The 19,453-nt window shown below is 37.8% G+C and overlaps 1 protein-coding gene and 1 pseudogene across 1 annotated transcript in view; one reads left to right on the plus strand and one right to left on the minus strand.

The window, feature by feature from the left end:
• LOC129395733 (RNA-binding motif protein, Y chromosome, family 1 member F/J) overlaps positions 1-19,453 on the minus strand; it is a 333,547-nt gene that overhangs the window by 230,891 nt on the left and 83,203 nt on the right. The gene's annotated exons all lie outside the window — the stretch shown is intronic.
• LOC129395489 (ras-related protein Rab-9A-like) lies at positions 14,460-15,090 on the plus strand (annotated as a pseudogene).

Consider the following 19,453-nt stretch of genomic DNA (forward strand, 5'->3'; position numbering starts at 1 on the left):
TAGAAAACAGGGAGATCTTGAGGCATGGCAGTTCCCGGTAATTTTACCACCGGTAATGGCCGGGGAAGGGGCTCCAGCAGGAGCACCTGCGGTGGCTCTTGCTAGATATGAACCTTTCACCATGAAAATATTAAAAGACATGAAGGAACGAGTTAAACTATACGGACCCAACTTCCCTCATATGAGAAACAATATGGGGACATCAGAGGAACAGAAGAAGTTGACATCCACCAAGAAAGCGGAGCCGCTGAGTTGGGCACAATTAAAGAAGCTGACACAGTTAGCTGAAAAAAAGCCTAGAGAACACAAAGGTGACACGAGCTCCAGAGAGTATGCTGCTTGCAGCTTTGATGATTGTATCAATGGTGGTAAGTTTCCCCATGTCTGCAGGAGCAGCTGCAGCTAATTATCCTTACTGGGCCTATGTGCCTTTCCCGCCCTTAATCTGGGCAGTTACTTGGGTGGATAATCCTACTGAAGTGTATGTTAATAATATTGCATGGGAACCTGGCCGCATAGATGACCGCTGCCCTTCCCAACCTGAGGAAGAAGGAATGATGATGAATATTTCCACTGGGTATCGTTATCCTCCTATTTGCCTAGGGAGGGCACCAGGATGCTTAATGCCTGCAACCCAAAATTGGTTGGCAGAAGTACCTACTGTCAGTGCCACCGGTAGATTGACTTATCACATGGTAAGTGGAATGTCACTCAGGCCACAGGCAAATCATTTGCAGGACCCTTCTTATCAAAGGTCGTTAAAATCTAGGCCTAAGAGGAAGCCTTGCCCCAAGGTAATTCCCAAAGGATCAGAAGGCCCAGAAGTTTTAAGTTTGGGAAGAATGTGTGGCTGATAGTGCGGTGATATTACAAAACAATGAATTGGGAACTATTACAGATTGGGCACCTCAAGGTCAATTCTATCGCAATTGCACAGGACAAACTCGGCTGTGTCCCAGGGCACATGTTGAGTCCAGCTGTGAACAGTGACTTAACAGAAGGTTTAGATAAAAGTAAGTACAAAAGGATAGAGCTTCTCTACCCTTGGGAATGGGGTGAAAAAGGAATCTCATCACCTCAACCAAAGTTAGTTAGTCCTGTTACTGGTCCTGAGCACCCGGAACTTTGGAAGCTTACTGTGGCCTCATACCACATTAGAATTTGGTCTGGAAATCAAGCTATAAGAACAAGAGACTGTAAGTCATCTTATGCTATCGACCTAAATTCCAGTCTCACAATTCCTTTGCAAACTTGAGTAAAGCTCCCTTATATGCTAGTTGTAGGAAAAATAGTTATTAACCTAGATTCCCAAACTATAACCTGTGAAAACTATAGATTGTTTACTTGCACTGATTGAAGTTTTAATTGGCAGCACCATATTCTACTAGTGAGAGCAAGAGAAGGTGTGTGGATCCCTGTGTCCATGACCGATCGTGGGAGTCATCACCATCCGTCCATATTTTAACTGACATATAAAAGGAGTTCTAAACAGATCCAAAATATTCATTTTTACTTCAAATTTTTGAGGCAACAAAAGGCCATTTAAATTTGGTGCCAGGAACTGAGGCAATCACAGAAGCTGCTGATGGCCTCCCAAATCTTAACCTGGTCACTTGGGTTAAAAACCATCGGAAGTTCCACTATTGTAAATTTTGTGTTAATCCTTTTGTGCCTGTTCTGTCTGCTGTTAGTCTGCAGGTGTCCCCAGCAGCTGCAATGAGACAGCGACCATCGAGTGCGGGCCCTGATGACGATGGCAGTTTTTTTCAAAATGAAAAGGGATAAACGTGGGGAAAAGAAAGAGACATCAGGTTGTTACTGTGCCTGTGTAGAAAAGGAAGACAGAGGAAACTCCATTTTGATCTGCACTAAGAAAAATTGTTCCGCTTCGAGATGCCGTCAATCTATACCTTTAGCCCCAACCCTGCGCTCACAGAAACATGTGCTGTATTGAATCAAGTTTTAATGGATTTAGGGCTGTGCAGGATGTGGCTTGTTAACACTAGGTTTGCAGACAGTGTGCCTGCTAAAAGTCATCACCATTCTCCATTCTCTATTAACCAGGGACACAATGCACCGCGGAAAGTCACAGGGGCCTCTGCCCAAGAAAGCCTGGGTATTGTCCAGGGTTTCCCCCCACTGAGACAGCCTGAGATACGGCCTCGTGGGAAAGCAAAGAGCTTACATCCCCCAGCCCGACACCCGTGAAGGGTCTGCGCTGCGGAGGAGTAGAGAAAGAGGGAGGCCTGTTTGCAGTTGAGATAAGAGGAAGGCTTCTGTCTCCTGCTCATCCCTGGGAATGGCATGTCTCAGTGTAAAGCTGACCATTCCTTCTATTGTAAGATAGGAGAAAACCACCCTGTGGCTGGAGGTGAGATATGCTGGCCGCAATACTGCTCTATTACTCTGTGCCACACCGAGATGTTTGTGTAAAGTGAACCATAAATCTAGCCTACATGCCCATCCAGATACAGTTCCTTTCCTTGAACGCATTCATGATACAGATTCCTTTGCTCACATGTTTCCCTGCTGACCTTCTCCCCACCATCACCCTGTTGCCCTGCCCTCACTCCCCTCACCAAGACAGTAAAAATAGTGACCAGTAAATACTGAGGGAGCTCAGAGACCAGCGCTGGTGCGGGTGCTCCCATGTTCAGCGCCGGTCTCCTGGGCCCACTGTTCTTTGTCTATACTTTGTCTCTGTGTCTTATTTCTTTTCTCAGTCTCTCATCTTCACCTGTTTGGAAATACCCACAGGTGTGGAATGGCAGGCCCCCTTCAGGGCTATATCTCTTAATGAGAATTGTGTGATCTGCCAATTGGAAAATAAATATTCCTTCTTGCTACAATGAGAAAGGATATAAATCAATCTATTAGTCAGTGAAAGCTTGTTTTGCTTTTACAGATGTGCACATTGACTAACTTTGCTAACATGTGTAAGTTGCTGGGAAGCGAGGGTCTTTCATTATGATAACTTCATCAACTATGTGAACTATTTTGGGGTTTACATGCTCCAAGTCACATAGTGACCTATCATCAAAAATCATTTTCTCTTCAATTTCTCAATTTCTGGAAACATACAAAAAGCCGGTTCCAAAATTATTTTAAGGACTATTAATAACCTAATTTATTTCATTTTTATTTTTGGGTGTATTTTTTATTTTATTATTATTTTTTAATTTTGCTGTAAGTTCTGGGATACATGTGCTAAGGTTGCAGCTTTGTTATATATGTATACATATGCCAGGGTGGTTTGCTTTACCTATAAACCTGTCATGTAGGTTTTAAACCCTTATGCATTAGGTATTTGTCCTAATGCTCTCATTTCCCTTTCACCCCACCCCCCAGCAATCCCCAGTGTGTGATGTTCCCCTCCCTGTGTTCATGCGTTCTCATCTTTCAACTCCCACTTATGAGGGAGAACGTGTGGTGTTTGTTTGTTTGTTTTTTTATTTCAGCTGCATATAAAAATATTTGTGTGTATATATATTTCTTATTATTATTATACTTTAAGTTTTAGGGTACATGTGCACAATGTGCAGGTTAGTTACATATGTATACATGTGCCATGCTGGTGTGCGGCACCCATTTACTCGTCATTTAGCATTAGGTATATCTCCTAATGCTATCCCTCCCCCCTCCCCCCACCCCACAACAGTCCCCAGAGTGTGATGTTCCCCTTCCTGTGTCCATGTGTTCTCATTGTTCAATTCCCACCTATGAGTGAGCACATGCGGTGTTTGGTTTTCTGTCCTTGCAAAGGGCTAATATCCAGAGTCTACAGTGAACCCAAACAAATTTACAAGAAAGAAACAAACAACCCCATCAAAAACTGGGTGAAGGACATGAACAGACACTTCGCAAAAGAAGACATTTACGCAGCCAAAAAACACGTGAAAAAATGCTCACCATCACTGGCCACCAGAGAAATGCAAATCAAAACCACAATGAGATACCATCTCACACCGGTTGGAATGGCAATCATTAAAAAGTCTGGTGTTTGTTTTTCTGTCCCCGTGCTAGTTTGCTGAGGATGACGGTTTCCAGCTTCCCTTATTCATGATCTGTTTTGCTTTTCCATTTTTTATTATTCAATTTTAGCAAGTGTATCCACCAAGAAACTTATTCTTTCTTCTGAGTTATCCAATTGGTCTTTTGTGCGCAATTGCTTGTACATGAAAACAACTGTAGCAATTGCAACGGTTGTCAATTTTAGTCCCTATGACTATCTGCATTCCTGTGGTATCCATGGTTAATTTTTTATTTTATATTTATTGTTTGAGTATTTTGTCTTTCGTCTTTGTTACCCTTCCTAAACATGCATCAATTTTGCCTCTCTTCCAGTAAACCCTACTATTAATTTTCTTGATGTTTTTTACTGTAGAACAGAATTATTTTATTGTTGTTCTAACCTATTTCTTCTGCTAACTTTGGGGATAATGTTAGGTTGTTTATTTGACATGGTGCTTCCTGTTGATATAGGTGTTTATGTATTCAAACTATTTCCATATGACTGTCTTATTGACCCACTGATTGTTTAATTTGTTTAATTTTTATGTAGTTGTGATTGTGTTGAGGAAACCTATTTATTATGATTTCTATTTTTAAGATGTCCTTAGACTTCCTTCTGGTGTTGGAATAGAATTTATTTTAAGGAATATGACACGTGCAGTTGAGAAAACACGGGGCTTCTACAACTGATGGATGCAATAGTCTATACATGACTGCTAGGTTCATTTGGGCTGAAGAGTAGTTTTAGTTGGATGATTTGCCTGCTTAATTTGTGCTTCACTGATGATGGGGCGTTGAAATCCTCTACTAATATTGAATTGTGGTCTATTTCTCCCTTGAGATCTATCAATGTTCGCTCTATTTATTTACATGTTTCAATATTTGGTGAATATATATTTATAATAGTCATATTATCTTGGTATGTAGACTCTTTTTTCATTATATAATATCCTTCTTTGTCTCCTGTTGCCATTTTTCACCTGAACTCTATTTTGTCTGCTCTAAATAAAGCTACATCTGCCTTTTTTTGGTCTATGTTTGCACAAATGTCTTCTTCTGCTGCTTTACTTTCAGCCTTTTTTTTTGTTTTGTTTTTTATAGGTGAAGTAAATATCTGGAGGCCACAGAAGTTGAGTCTGAATACAGTCTTTAAATATAAACGTTAACTAAATACACTTGATATTTATTAAGTTCAGGGGTAAATGTGTGGGATGTGCACGTTTGTTACACAGGTCAAGGTGTGTCATGGGGGGTTGCTGTTACAGACTATTTCACCACGCAGGTTGTAAGGCCAGTAACCATTAGTTACTGTTCCTGTTTTTTATCTTTCCTTCCATCCTCCACCCTCTGGTAGACCCCTGTATGCATTCTTCCCTTTCATGTGTCCAAGTCTTCTCATTATTTTGCTTCCAGTTATAATTGAGAAGATGAGGTATTTGCTTTTCCTTTCCTATGTTACTTTGCCAAGTATAATGGCCTTTTGTTCCAACCATGTGCCTAAAAAGGACATAATCTGATACGTTTTTATGGCTGCAGAGTGTTCCACGGCATATATGTACCACATTTTCTTTATCCAGGCTATCATGCCAATCTAAATGGCCATTTAGATTGATTCTACATCTTTGTCCTTGTGAATAGTGCTGTACTGGACATACACGTGCAAGTGTCTTTATAAAAATAACACTTTCTATTCTTTTCAAGATACATTCAGTAATCGAATTGCTGAGTTGAATGGTATTTCTTTGTCTCGGTCTCTGTGGACTCACCACACTCTCTTTGTACTAGTTTACACTCCCACCAACAGTGTAAAATCATTTCTTTTGTTCCCCACAAACTCACCAGCATCTGTCATTTTTTGACTTTTTTAATAATAGCCAATTGGACAGGTGTGAAATGGTACCTCACTGTGGTTTTGATTGACATTTCTTTGACGATCCATGACGCTGAGCTTTGTTTTCAGGTTTGTGGGCCACATGTATGACTTCTTTTGAGAGGTGTCTGTTCATGTCCTTTGCCCAGCTCTTAATGAGGTTGTTCATTCCTTTGTTAGTTTTTGTACACTTTTCAAGTTCTTTATAGATGCTGAATATTAGAAGTTGGTCAGATGCATAGATTGCAAAATTGTCTGTTATTCTGTAGGTTGTTTAACTCTGTCAATAGTTTTAAGCAAAGGGATAACAATAAGTTGCATTCCTAGTCTCTGAGAACACAGATTTTAAAATACTTTTACTTACTCAGCCTCCCCAGGCCTCGTTATTGTGTAATTTTACCATCAGCTTCCACTGAAGGTAATTATTGCTTGATGAAGACTTAATAGTGCCACTTTGTGAATTGTGCCTTGAGCTTTCTGATCATTTCTTTGTTTCCTTTTCTTCCTCTCTTATTTAACTTTGAGTCTGTGTGTTTGATGTTTTCCTGTAGTGGTATTTGCTGAACCTTTTAGATTTTCTGTGTAGTCGAAACTCATGTAAAAATATCTGAGGCAATATATGGTGGTTGTAAGTTGATAATAACATCGTTGAAATTGATTGCATGCACCAATTCTGAACTGTATGCTCTGGATCAATTCTCAACTCTCTCTCTCTCTCTGTGTATACACACACACACACACACACACACACACACACACACACACATATATCTCTCTCTGTACATATATATACACATGTATGTACATATATACATATACATATATACATACATATACATATATATGCATACATACATATACTTATATGTACAGAGAGAGGGAGTTATTCTCAACTATATATATAGTTATATTATATACACTTGTATATAGTTATATTTACTATACAAAATATTTGTGTGTATATATCATTTGTATATATTATATATATGTGTACATACATTATATATTATATATACACATACTATATATTTCATATAGTATATATGTGTGCATATACTATATTATATACAGTATATGTGTGCCTATGAATACTATGTATAACATGTAAATAAAATAAAGATATAGGTATGAATGTGTGTATATATTTTATATATAGTATATATGCATATATAATATATCACATGTATATTATATATAATTTATACTGTATAAATATAACACATAATATATAACATATACATAATATATAATGTATAGTATATAACATATACATAATGTATAATATATTTAAGCAAAGAGAAAAGTATGTGTATATACCCATATATTATATAATAGATATTACATATACACATACACACTATATATATGTACACACATTTATACAGATATATTTATTTATTTATTTCAAAATGTATAATTTTGTGATTTGTATTCCTTGTCAAATTAAAGCAGCCATTATTATTTGCAATCATTTTATCTCTCCACCTTCACATTAAAGATGCACGTTATTAACTCACCTCCATTACTGTATCAAAGTGTTCTTTATTTTACTGAGTACTTTTACCAGTGAGCTTTATCCTTTCTTACGTTTTCATGTACTAATTAGTGTTTTTCTCTTCCAGCATGAACACCGCTCTTATCATGGCTTATAAGATAGGTCTTATGGCAATAAACTTCCTCAGATTTTGCTTATTTGGAAAACTTCATCTTTCCTTTATTTTGGAGAAAAGTTTTCCTGGGTGCATTACTCTTAGTAGGCAGGATTTTTTTCTTCATATTATTATTAATAAGTAAATGTTATCTCACTCCCCTTAATTGCAGTGTCTCTACTGACAAATCTGCTAGCTGTTGAGAACTCTCTTGTAGGTGATTTTATTCTTTGTGTGTGTGTGTGTGTGTGTGTGTGTGTGTGTGTGTGTGTGCGCGCGCGCGCGCGCGCGCGCACTTCTGCTTTCAGGACTGGCTCTTGTGTGTTTTTGTCTTTTTAAAAACGTTTGAAAGTTTCACCTCAAACTATTTTAGTGTCGTTTTGTACAAATCAATCTGATTGGAAGAGTCTCTTTGTATGTCTAAATATTTACATTTTTATGCCAGTTTGGAAAGCTGCTGTCATTTAAAAATTGTTGTTTCTACCTTTATTTTTTTTTCTTGTTTTACTCTTGTGATGAGTAACATTACTGTCTTCATGCTGTTTCATAAATCCCGCAAGCTCTCTTTTTTCCTTTTTTACTGCTGTTTTCTTCTGAGACCCTATATTTTGAAATAACTGGTCTTTTAGTTCCCAGCATGTTTTTTTGTGCCTGATTAATTTTGATGTTGATGCTGTTTTTTATTTTAATGTTTGTTAAATATATTTTAGCTTCTGGGATTTTGCATTTTTCATCATTGTCGTGCCAGGGTGGGTCTGGCATCTTTCAGTAGAGGTACCAGTCTGGAGGCCTGGTCCCTGAGAGCCTTCTCAGTGCTCTGTGGCATGCCAATGTTAGCATTTAAGGAAAGTTTGCTTATCATCATCCTCTCCTTTAATCAGCCATTTTCTCTCTCTGCACTTTGCTAACAGGTTAGTAGAAGGATGACGAGACTAGTATAAAACTCCCATTACTAAGCTTTTAAATTATGTCTTTTCTTATTATTGTGCTACCACCCAGGACTCCTATCACCCACCTGGTTTCAGTCTTACGTATGAGCACATATTTTCAAGTGTGAATATTTGTTCATATTGATTCTTCTACGAGTGGGAGCGGATTGGTGAAGTTTTCCATTTCCTATTCCTTCTCCTTGCCTCTCCTCAACTCTTTACTTCATGTTGAAATTATACATGGGTTTATCAACTTATAAATCTCGATACTGTTCTTTTCTTATGATGGATGTAAATTTTCTAGTTGTGTAATATCTGTGCTCCTCAATCTTTTGTTATGATTATAGTTTTCTGACAGAATACAGCCTGACAGCCATTATTATTAGACAAAGTTATGAAATAGTCAGCTGTGTAACTATTGCACATGTCTCCCTGGAATGTGGATGGAGATGTGGTTACTGCGTTCATCTTATACGTATTATTACTGTAATACGGTTGTGACCTTTTAGGCTTTATAAATTCTTCTTAGTTTCTTACATATGTATATACAATTTCAAGTTGTATAAACCTTAAAGGCTACTTAGTGTGAACACATTTGTGAGGAGTGCATATGTTGTGCAGTTTTCCTGAAGACTAATGCATATTCTTATCGTCGGCACACCTCTATTGCACATGTATAGAAATTAGTTGGCAGTATACTACCTAGGTATTTTTTATACCTTGAAACCTGCATGTATAAACTTTACCTTCTCCTTTTTTTTTGTGAGAAGAAAGCATCTAGGATTTATAAGATATGTGCTCTTCCATTGTAAGAAAATGTATGTGATCAACCCTGTCCTCATTCTCACCTAGAATTTAATGGAACCAGAGACTTACAAACCTTATTTTTCCCCTTATCATTACACTGAGTTTGCTGCCAATGTGAGCACATATATTATTGAATATACATATGAGTTGACAATACACATTATTACTTTTTTGTTCTTGAGTTTAAAATGCAAACTCTCAGCTGCACCATGTGTGCTAATTTTCTTTACTCGGTATGAATGCGTTGTGGTCTGGTATGAAAATTCCCAAATCCTCCCTCTTTGCCCATGGATGTAATTATCCAACTACAGTAACACTGTTTAGAAGTTTAGCTGATAAGGTGATCCTTTTGAGTTAATAACTTTACATATCTTGATGGGTTTCTTGGCTGTATTAATAGGGGATGACCTTTAATGTTGGATAAAAATAAATTTCTGAGGTGTACCAATTTTTATTTTTTCTTGTTTGAATATATATGTGTGTGTATATATATATATTTAATCATGTATACATGTATATGTACACACACACACACCTATTTGAACATATATATAAAGAAAAGTAACCACATACACACACATACACACAAAATCTCCTTTTCTTGACCAAAGAAACAATGTGCTCACTATGTAAACCAGTCTTTTTCTTGTGTATGGGTGTGCATTTCACATAAAGATTTTCCAGCCCAATTTAATTTACATTTGAATGAGGCATGTCTACACTCATTTTTTGGTTTCTTCTTTAAATTTTTATTTTATTTTGAATACCAGTATCACACGTCCTTGTTGGCTACATGGAAATATTGCATGATGCTGGGTTATGCAGTGTGAATTTCAACACCCAGCTAGTGAGCATGGTATCCAATAGGTAGCTTTTTAGCCCACTTCATTTTTTTATTCTCTGTATTTCCACAGCATCTGCTGCTTCCATATTTACGTGCATGTATTTTCAATGCTCATCTTCTGCTTATAAGCGAAAACGTGATTTTTTTTTCTGTTCCTGCAATAAATATGGCCTCTGTCTGCATCCGTGTTGCTGTATATGTCATCATTTCATTCTGTTTTATTGCTGCATAGTATTCCTTCGTGTATAGGTACATTTTTAAATCCCATCTACCACTGATGAACTGAATACTAGTTTTCTGTGTGCAGTCCACCTAGGTTGACTCCATGATTTTGCAAATTTGTGTAGTGCTGCATTAAAGTTATGAAAGCATGTGTCTTTTTGTTGGGATAATGTGCTTTTCATTTCTGGACACATACCTAGTGATAGAATTTCTGTGTGGAATGTTAGCTTCATTTTAAGTCATTTGAGAAATCTTCAGCCTGCTTTCCTAAGTGGCTGAACTCTTACGCATTCTCATCAACAGTGGGGAAGCATTTTCTATCCTCTGCAGCTTCATGAGCACCTGTCTCTTTTTTTTATTTAATTTTTTGACTCTTAAATAACAGCCATTCTGACTGGTGTGAGATGGTGTCTTATTGTGGTTTTGATTTGCATTCATGAAAAAATTAATGATGATGAATACTGTTATCATATACTTATTGGCCACTTATATGTCTTGTTTAGAGAAAGGCCTGTTCATGTCTTTGAGTACTTTCAATAGCTATTTGTGTTTTTCTTGTTGATGTGTTAAAGTTTCCTGCAGATGCTGAATTTTAGACCTTCGCTGGTGCAGCTGGGAAATATCTTCTCTTGTTCTTAGGTTTTCTGTTTGCTTCAAACTAATATTGATGATAATTGGTTCAATTTTATAGAATATCTTGCCAAAAAATAGAGCGTTCTGTGCTCATTTTACAAAGACAATGGAGTCTCTTCTGTAACACTCCTGACTTCTCTGTAAGTGGATAAAAGCTTATATTTATATCAATATAGGTCTTCTTCTTCTTTATTGGACACGGATGTGTTCTTCCTCACTATATAAATTCTGTGCTACACATGCATGGGTATTACCATAAGCCTTCAGGTTGCATGAATCCTGGTTGTTCGGTTTTATTGCAATTATGATTATGATTATGATTATTCTTCTTTAACAGTGCATAGTGTCAGGTAAACCAAACCTAGCTTTGCTCTAACTTTGATATAAATCAAAGTTTCCCAATTGTATACAGTTAGGCAGAATATTTCCAATGTCTGCAAGAGTACTCTCATGCCTTGTTTAGTTTGCATGTAAGGTAACCCGTGTGTTACAGAAACATTGGCCACTTGTTTGATTATAAAACTGTGTATCCCTCTTAAATGAACATTGGAAACTGCTTGAACAGAAACACACTCTTTTTACCTTTATATCCGCCGTCTTTGGCCATCACTGAAAATCAACACAAGCTTACTGGCTGTATACAAACTGAAATTTTTCTTTCTGTGACCTAGATCTAGAACTTTCTGATAAGTTCTGAGTTAATCCTACATGCTCACTCATGTGAGCTTCTTGATTGTGAATAAACAGACAGACACACACACACACACACACACTCTTGCATTTTTAAAATTATTGCATATGAATAAGAAAGCTTAGGAGCTATCTTCTCAATTCTAGTTTTTGGAACTGAGATGCTAAATTTAAATTTGTATGAATGTTGGCCTTTTTTTTCTCTCAGATAGATGGAAGCTTTTGAGACATTTATCCCTTTCCAACATATATATTATATATATATATATATATATATATATATATATATATACACACACACACACACACACATATAAATATATATAATGTATTTTTTTTGAGACAGGGCCCCACTTTTCCACCCAGTCTGAAAATTCATGTCAATACACAAATCAAAGTAGGTTAGTGTTCTTATATTATATTTATGTATACATATGTGTGTGTGTGTACTTATGTATGTATGCAATGTAAAGAAGAATTCTTACAGCTAACTTTACACACTGCTTTCAATGTAGACAGCCTAGGGGTTATAAATCACATGGATAAATGCTATATTCATGGAAGAAAAAGTGTGGCGTTTGTACCTACCAGTCATTTTCGTCACAAATAAGAACATTTTCATTAGGCAAAGACTTAATAGAACCAAAAATTCACATTTAACAATGAGAACGAAGGGTGCCAGAGAACAGGAATGGTACTCACTATGGAAAAGGTATAATCAGTTACACTGAAAAACCTCAAACACAAACACAGAATTACAAACATAAATCAAAATATCAAAAAGGCAAGCTCATTTATCTTGCTCTTTTGGGCCAGGGCACACTCATTTACTTTCAATGCAGTAGGACACAGGCTTTATGCAGCAATGATCTTACAACCATGGCAACTAAAAAATTCACAGAAGAGCATACAGGTCTACAACCAGAGCTCATATATATGTAACAACCGTTTTTCCACCAGAGACTTGTACATTTACTACAGAAATAAGAGGTCAAAATTTATTTTTTGCTACATAATCACTGACTACTTGATCCAGATATGAGCATGCCCCCTGCCTGTGTAAACTCTGGCTTCCACTTGTCATAATGCTAAGTAAACTCTAACTTTCATAAAATCAGACCTTCTTCATATACAAGTGACATGGTTCAAACAACCCAAACACTCGTAACTTTCAAAAACAACAGAAAAAGAGATCTCCAGGTTTATACTTGAGAGCTTTTAACCTTAACAGCAAAAGTTAGTTCAGGTAATACGTAGGCAGAAGGTCTGATTTATAGCCCTTCCCTCCTGGCATGAATAGTAATTTGATGACCTCAATTAACCGAAAAAGAATGTTTTATTGAAGAGGCAGTGAGATTCTTGATTATATAATCTTAGCTATATTTCTGGCATTTTTAGTAACTTTCTCATGCTAAATATCTGGCTTTTAAAATTACAAACTTCATTAACTTGGAGGGGAATAGGAGTTTCCTGGCTGTACATAAGCTTGATGGCTTTCTTGGGGTGGATTTGGGCCCATGGGCTGTATGCAGGCTTCCTGTCTTTGCCAATCTTCACCTTTCTCTTTCATTTAAAAGACAACCTTCAGAGCCGTGCAAACAATAAACTGCTGTTTTCTTGCATATTGAATTCTGTTCTCTGACTGAGAACCCCTGAACCTTCTATTTTCTAGATATAAATGTAACAACCCAGATTTATAAATTATGGACTAGCCTTTTGCACAGGAGCATGCTCATGCTTTTATCTCTTTCCGATGGACATAAGTTAACCATTTAAATAAAATCTGGCCTCCTCCTTCCTGATAAAGGAGTATAATTGTCTGTAAATATACAGAAAGTGCGCTTCCGGAATATGGATGCGTCTTCCAATCTGTGTAAACCATGAACATTCTCAGTCTATTGGGATCTAAAATTTACATTTCGATAAGCTGTAGACAGTCTTTTCTTTTTCTTCTGAGATGGAGTCTTGCTCTGTCACCTTGCTGGAGTGCAGTGGTGCAATCTCGGCTCACTGTGACCTCTGCCTCCTGGGTTCAAGCAATTCTCCTGCCTTAGCCTTCTAAGTAGCTGAGATTACCGGCACCCGCCACCATGCCCAGCTAACTTTTGTGTTTCTGTGTATTTTTAGTAGAGATGGGGTTTCTCACCATACTGGTCAGGTTGGTCTTGGACTCCCGACCTCAAGTGATCTGCCCCCTTCTGCCTCCCAAACTGTTGGGATTACAAACATGAGCCACTTTACCCAGCCTGTGACAGCATTTATCTAACGTGGTGGTGTGCTTCTTCCGAACCAGGCTTTTATTTTTGGCCTGGATATAGTGATAAAGTTTCCAGCTCTCTAAACTCTAACGCCCCTCACATTGGTCATGAACATGCTCTTCAAAGTATAAATATTGCTGTATCAGAAACATGCAGACTTTGATCTCTTACCCATCTTTAACCAACTGTGGTGGGGCTTACCATCAGCGGAGAGGGACTTATCATAGAGTAACAGTTCAGAGCAAGAGCTTTGGGGTCAGACTTAGGCTTTAGTGTTAGCTTCACAGTCAACTGTGACCCGAGAAAGAAGAAGAATGGGCCCTTTCCAGCTGTTTTAGATAATATTGCTAGTATGGTAGCCTGCACATGGCTAAATGCTCAGTCTTGTAAACAAAAGTCTTATTATTTGGTATTCCCCGGGGCTATACATTTTACTTCAGCTAAATGCTGATATCCATAGAATCATGTAGAAGAATAGGTAGGTAAAAAGAAATACAATGGTGCATTTACATTTTACAGAGTTTCTTGAAGCTCTTGAGATTAACGATGGCAGGAAATTCATCACTTATTAAAGTAATTATCCTTGGAGATGGTGGAGTTGGGAGGAGTTCACTTATAAACAGATATGTAACTAATAATTTTGATATCCAGCTCTTTAAGACAATAGGTGTGGAATTTTTAAATAAGATTTGGATGTGGATAAACATTTTGGTGCCACTCAGATTTGGGGCGTGGCAGGTCAGGAGTGATTCTGAAGCCTGAGGACATCATTTTACAGATATTCTGTCTGCGGCCTGCTTACTTTTAGTACCGATGATTCTCAAAGCTTCCAGAACTTTAGTAACTGGAAAAAAGAATTCATATATTATGCAAATGTGGAAGAACACGAGAGCTTCCCTTTTGTGATTCTGGGTAACAAGACTGACATGAGATAACAGCAGATGTCTTCAGAAGAAGCCCAAGCTTGTGCAGGGACGACGACCACTATTTTTATTTTGAAACAAGTGCAAAAGATGCCACAAGTGTGGCAGCAGCCTTTGAGGATGCGGTTTGAAGGGTTTCTGTGAACGAGGATATGTCGGCTCAGTTGATGCACACAGACACAGTGAATCTTCATCGAAAGCCCAGGACTAGCTCATCTTGCTGTGGATTGTTAGAGGTTGCTGCTGCATTCTAATCAACTCACAGGTATACACAAAATCGACATGCGGATAAAAAAGAATTCGGGTTTGCACCACGGTATCATCTACTAATAAATTTCAAATGAGTGTATTGTCCTGCTTTATTAGTTGGTGGGGGAAGGGACACATCCGCTCATGGAAGAACATGTTTTCTCCATAATGGCACTTTGCATTTCTAAATTGTAATATTTGTCTAAAAACGTTTCTTTGATTTACATATGTAGGTTACAGAGCTAAGAAATGAGATAACCAAGAAGAATTATAATTAAAATAAGAAACTTGTCTACGCTACAATTTATACATGAATTTTTTTTTCCTGGGGAAATGGATTACTACTTTTTATATCTACAAGTTTTTATGCAACTAGCATTGCATTCTTGGTTCAAGGAAATAATTTCCTAAAGCAAAAATGTTAGATATAGAAGACTAAAATCTAATGTATTTGCAACGCATTGTTACTTAGTTTACTTCTTCATTCTCTTCAAAATGACTTAACCTTCCGTATTGTTATCCTATGTTTCATTAGAATTACTCTTAGTAGTAATTACTCATCATTTGTGTGCCATGAGGGCACCTCTACCCCCATAGATCATGTTCCACGGTCCCAGGAGAAGGGTAGGTCCCCAGTGGTACAAGAGTTGCTTCATACAGTTTGTCATACATCCAGCTGAATTTGGGCTACCCAGGAATGGAAATCATTTCCATAAACAGAGTTCAGTTTTAAGAAAAAGGCCAACTACTGAACCTGGAGAACAGACAAATGTGCATCTGATATCACAGTTACAATGTGCTGTGTGGAGGATACAAAATTACAATTCCACTAATGCACTAGGTAATATTTGTGTTACTTTCTTCAAACTTGGGGAAGCCTCCTAGTTGAAGTTAAACCATTCCTTTTTAACACAAGACACAAGTAACATTATAGCTCTCAATTGATTTAGCTATGTATTTATTTAGTTTCTTCTCTATCACTGAACATTGTTTACTTATCTCAAGGAATTTTTTTGATTCCCAAATACCTGTTCCAATGATCAGACTTGATGAAGCAAATTGTGATCTTTCATGGATGAAGTTCATATGCTGTGTGGTTGGTGATTATCTGATTCTACAGAGGATAACCAAAGCCTACACTGAGTGTGAATGAGACCCTCAACTGGGAAATGATGGGGATATCAAAGTACATGCTGGGTGAGGGGAGCTGGCTGTCATATAGGGAAAGGGTTTTTGAAAAATTACATCAAAACATTTCTCTCCTTGGCCCCACCCAATGGGAATCAATGTAAAAACATTCTGGTAAGCTAAGCTTTTGAAAGTCTAATGTCCTAACATAAGTGTCGATTTTGCCATCTGTAAATATTTTATGGAAAATACAATAGAAGACGGTTGGAGAACAAAGCAGGTGGTGAGTGTGCAGCTGGAGTGGTGGAAATCTGCTGCAGAGACTCACTAGGCAAAAGAACCATAGATCATGCTCCACAGCTTGAAGAAAGTGTGGGACCCAGTGGTACAGGAGTTGCTCCATATGGTCTCTCATACATCCAGCTAGGTTCAAGCTATCAATGGAAACTTTTCCTTTGAGAGGGTTCAGGTTTTTTTTTCCTATGTTCATGCCGAAGGAAGTATTCTAAGTTTCCAGCTACAGCAAGAGGACAAAACTCGATGTATGCATTTTATCTGGATCACTTTTGGAGCACAGAAGCAGATAACCAACGTAGTGCTAACATACGTGTGCTCAGGTGAGCCTGATTACAAGACTGATCTCACCCTATTCCTCTTGTGTTAAAGAACCTTCAAAAGATATCCCCTACCAGATCCAAGCTTTGCCAGCTTAGCTTTCTTCATAATCTTCTCCTGTCTATCAGCTGTCAGTTCTATCAGTGTGCCCCAGTGCCCTTCTTCACGCCTTCACACCTGCAGTGCTTTCCTCTGCAGCCCACCTTGGAAGTCCCACTCAATGCTCCACTTCCCTTCCAGCTTCTTCAAATAGCAGTCACACACACACAAAATTGGCATTTAACTTTAGTAATACACACACAGGAAGTGTATTACTAGTTTCTGCCTCACTTTCACCAGCCTGTAGGAAAGGTTATATTCAGGTACCACTGTTGTGCAACTGAGCCACGGTTTCCTGCAGTCAGTCACCCTGCTGCTCTTGGCTGGTTTGCATCACATTCCTCCGAATTATATGGTCACAGAGGCCAGAACCAATCATATTAAAAAATACATGTTTGCTGAAATTACTCCCAGATTTCTAGATGAGTATGTACCATTTTCTGCTCCCAAAGCTCTGGCATTTAGTTTGAGTCAATCCGAGGCTTGTATAACCGGTTAAGATATCAAATTAATTTTCATACTACCAATAGAGAGAGCAGGACAAAAACAGTTGTGGTGGGCAGCACTTTAAATATCAGGCTGGAGGCTGTGCACGGTTGGTCTTGCCAGTAATCACAGCACTTTTGGAGGCTGAGGTGAGTGGATCATCAGGATAGGAGTTACAAAACAGCCTGGCCAATATGGTGAAACCATGTCTCTTCTAAAAATCCAAAAATTAGCTGGGTGTTTTGGTCAGTGCCTGTAACCCCAGCTGCTTGGGAGGCTGAGGCAAAGAATTGCTTGGTCCCCACAGTGGAGATTAAAGAGAGTCGAGATCACACCACTGCACTCCAGCCTGGGCAACAGAATGAGAATCCATGTTATATGTGTATATATATACACGTGTGTGTGTGTGTGTGTGTGTGTGTGTATACACATATACATATCTGTATATGTGTGTGTATATATATATACACATTATCAAATATTATTAAATAATTCAAATTGCCTTATCTTTAGTGCATCTATTGACTCTTTCATGGATGTTTACTTCATTATGGTAACTTTCAGTGATTTCTGATGCTACGATTATTTCTAGTAGGCACTGTCTTTTCTGGGAGCACCCTGCATTTTGGATGCTAGTGCACACATGCATTTCCGTTGTACCTCTGAGAGGCAGCAAAATTTACTCACTGCAGTAGATGCCCATCCATAAAGTAAAAATTCTAATTGAATTGCATGTGGGTAGGCTTGCGTTTCAATTGCTTACAGGCCAATCTCTCCCCTACCACCCCCAAGAGATATGCAGAAGGATTGCTGCCAATGCCATACTCCAAGAGGTAAATCAGATCATGTCTCATAGTTCCTGAGTTTTATGGAGGTTCTGTGCCCTTCAAGATATGAGAACCTCCTCTTGCACCCTTAGTTGGGAACCAGAACCCATGATCTCACCCTGCAAAGTGTAAATCTGTGTTGGAAAACAGTAAGCCCACCTTGGCTTCAGCTCTAGCTTACTAGAGCTTTGCGATCCTACTTCATATCCCACACGTGATTTTTTTGAGTTCCACTATTAATATTTAATTGTTTTCATTTATGCAGCATTCATATGTTTTTGGAGGAAAAGTTCACTCTGTTGTGTCAAATGGACATCTTTATATTTCCAGTATCTTCCCACATCTGTGGGCCATGGTGGTGCCTCCTGAATTAACCACTTAATAAATGAATAAAGCAGGTGTGAATACCCTATGAGAGTCACAATGCTAATGATCATTGAGACGGTGGACAATAGACACCAAAACGTTTCAGGAAAAATAATAAGAAATAATGGGAAACAGGAGAGTACAAAACAGCAGACAACCAAACACTAAGGAATAATTTCTGTGACTTGCAAAAACTGCCCAAGACCTGATTTTTGTAAGAAAGTATTTTTAAAATCAGAATAATGACCCTAGTTTTGCCATGCTGATGCTTTACTTACTGCATTTTATTAAGGTTCTGTAGCTCTTCACTAAATACATGCTATAAAACTTCTGCCCAAATGAAGGAAGATGCCATCAAAAATAAATAGTTTGAAATAGTGGAAATACCATCTAATGCAAATTTCTATTAGCAAATTTCTTTCTGTAACACACCTGGCTTGACAAATTTTGATCATACTACAGGTGGATTTTTTATTTTTTTGGCAATAATGTTAGTTTTCTCTCAAATAGAAACTTTGTGTTGACTGCTTTCCAGACGTACCTACCCTGGCTAATTCTTACAAAAAGGTCTTTCATTGTTCAAAGAAAAAGGAATTGAACAAATTTCTCTGTGTATTTATTTTTCATTTGATTAAAAAAAAGTTACTTTAACTAACTAGGACATGCTTTCCATGATCTCAGCCCCTGTGGTAACAGAGCATTTTTTAATCTGCATTTTCTAAATATATTATGAATGGCAGGATAATGTGTGCTAGGAAAGTAGATTATAAAGATAAATGTAAGAAGCATTATGTTATTTCTCCAAGCTGTTCCCAATATGCCTTTATGCCTATTATATCCCACAAAC

This window comes from Pan paniscus, chromosome Y (assembly GCF_029289425.2).
Source record: "Pan paniscus chromosome Y, NHGRI_mPanPan1-v2.0_pri, whole genome shotgun sequence".
Lineage (NCBI taxonomy): Eukaryota > Metazoa > Chordata > Mammalia > Primates > Hominidae > Pan > Pan paniscus.